This window comes from Schistocerca piceifrons, chromosome 4, assembly GCF_021461385.2.
Source record: "Schistocerca piceifrons isolate TAMUIC-IGC-003096 chromosome 4, iqSchPice1.1, whole genome shotgun sequence".
NCBI classification, from domain to species: Eukaryota; Metazoa; Arthropoda; class Insecta; order Orthoptera; family Acrididae; genus Schistocerca; species Schistocerca piceifrons.
Window position 1 is genome coordinate 649776859 of NC_060141.1, and position 2480 is coordinate 649779338.

Sequence of the window (2480 nt, forward strand, 5' to 3'; positions counted from 1 at the left end):
TTACCCAGACACAGTGCTCATTGTCACTGTAGGGACTACCCCACCACGCCTCCCATCAACCCAAAATCTCAACGCATCCATATTCTACTAAGGTAGTGCAGCCTGCCCGTTATCCTCATTACCTGCGGTTTTTCGACGATTCCTATAACTTCGAGCCTGGTGTGCACATGCACTGAAGAAATCATTGAGCGTCTCGCCCTATATATATATATATATATATATATATATATATATATATATATATATATATATATATGTGTGTGTGTGTGTGTGTGTGTGTGTGTTGGCTATGGAAGTGTGTGTGTGTGTGGGGGGGGGGGGCGTGTGTTTGGTGTCTGTTCTTTCTCACATGTCCGAAAGAACAGATACCATTTTTGATTCAGCAGACATTTTGAATTAATACACAGAGGGATCACAGACATTGGCTGCGACTGGACATTGATGGAAATCAGTGGGAAAAGCTGAAAATTTGTGCCTGACCGGGACTGGAAAGCAGGTAACTTGGTTACTAGGCCAACGGTCTCTTCAGTGCAGATGCACTCGAGTCTCGAACTGTTACGGGAATCGGCGAAATGTCACGAGTAACATCGGTAATGGGCATGAGGCACTACATTAATCGTGCTTGGTTAAGTGGGGAATTTTGGTCTGACGGGAGGCGCGCTATGGTAATCGGTGCATTGGTACTGGCCATTGTGGTCGGATAGCTTACGGGTCAGAGCATCTGCCTCGTAAGCAGAAGACCCGGGTTCGAATCCCGGTTCGGCACAAACTTTCAGCTTTCCCCATTGATTTCCTTCAATACCCACTCGCGCCAATTACTCTAATTCATTTGTGTCCTAGTCTGTAGTTGTATGTAACTAGCAGTAAATCGGTTCTGTTGGTTTTCTTAGCAGTTCTGCTCTTGGGAATATGACAGTACTGTCAGAGATGGAAACGGTGTGAGAAAGTAGATATTCAATTGGCGAAAAGGTAATCGTGTTTTTGTACTGAGGACAAACGCAAGTAATGGCACGACGCACGTGTTTTATGTGCATTTAATTCTGGGCCTTTTAAAGTGTGGTTACCGAATAATTGACGGAAAACTGAACTGCTCGTAACCTCTTGTCTCGACGCACGTGAGGAAGAGGAGGAATTTAACGTGGTCACTGCTCTTCACGATTAATTTAATACATATTATCAGTACTTCAGTTTCACGATAGACTGAAGAAAACGGTAAATGATCCATTTAATTTCTCGTAAGTTCCCTCCAGTGAACCGTCTGTCGAGTTCGAAGTGACTTTTTACCATATGGAAACTGCTCTATGTAGCTTATCAGCGCAGTGAGTGATGCAGATTTCAAAAAATGGCTCTGAGCAGATGGGACTTAACTTCTGAGGTCATCAGTCCAGTAGAACTTAGAACTACCTAAACCTAACTATCCTAAGGACATCACACACATCCATGCCCGAGGCAGGATTCGAACCTGCGACGTAGCGGTCGCGCGGTTCCAGACTGTAGCGCCTAGAACCGCTCGGCCACCCCAGCCAGCTGATGCAGATTTTCTCACAACGAAACAGTTCGCCTCGAAGTGACATCTGTAGGGGGTTGGGGGGGTGGGGTGGGGGTCGCTGCCTCTCGGCTGCACGTGCGTCCAAGCCTATCTCTCCCCCCACTTTCCCCTTCCCTGTCGCACCATGCTGCGGCAGTAGGAAGAGCTAAGTGTTGGCGCGCACCCCATTTGACACGGCCAGCCTGGAACATCTCGGCACCAATGTCAGCCTGCGGAATTGGAGGTCTGCAGCAATCTCTACTAAGCTTTCCGGCTTGGCGGGTCACAGAGATCATTCACTAGTATTGCGTCAAAAGTGCTGTAGTAGTCGTCACGAAAGTAGGCAGTTCATGTCTACCACTTACAGTACACTATTGCCACTCAGTGATAATTTAAAATATGAACAAAAATTTCCAAAAAAATGTCAAGTATCTTTATTTTTAGTCAAGAATAATGGAATACTTTTCAAAAGAAAATTCTGACCAGTTGTTATGAGAAAATAAAAATTACTTCAAGCTCACCACAAAGGAAAAACACTAACATAATTGCACTCAAAAAAATGCAGGAACATTCTCGTTGTTCATAGATGCACCTGATATATATTTCACCATGAAAACGTAAAACTATTCAGAGATGAAAAATAAAATACCATAAGAGCATGAAATTGTTTTGCTTGTGTGATGAAAATCGTCGTCGCTGATGAATTTTCGCTGTTTGACCCTGTAGGTTCTTCCACCAAGAAAGCTAGTAAGAAAACTATAAAATTAATTTTGGTCACATCTGAGACGTAATTACTGTATCGTGTCACTTCCGAACGCGATTTATTTTAGGCTAAGTGCAAATTGAGGCGCGTATAGCACGTGTGACGTGACACGACACTACAGCGCGACACGCACGTGCCGCACCAGTCGCGCGGGTCCAGCGCATGTTGGGACGCGTACACCATACTTAG

General features: G+C 44.8%; 1 non-coding gene across 1 annotated transcript; it reads left to right on the plus strand.

Annotated features, from left to right (window-relative positions):
- Positions 1 to 694: 694 nt before the first annotated feature.
- Trnat-cgu lies at positions 695 to 767 on the plus strand. The gene has a single exon. It is a non-coding gene; the product is annotated as a tRNA-Thr (tRNA).
- Positions 768 to 2480: the final 1713 nt, after the last annotated feature.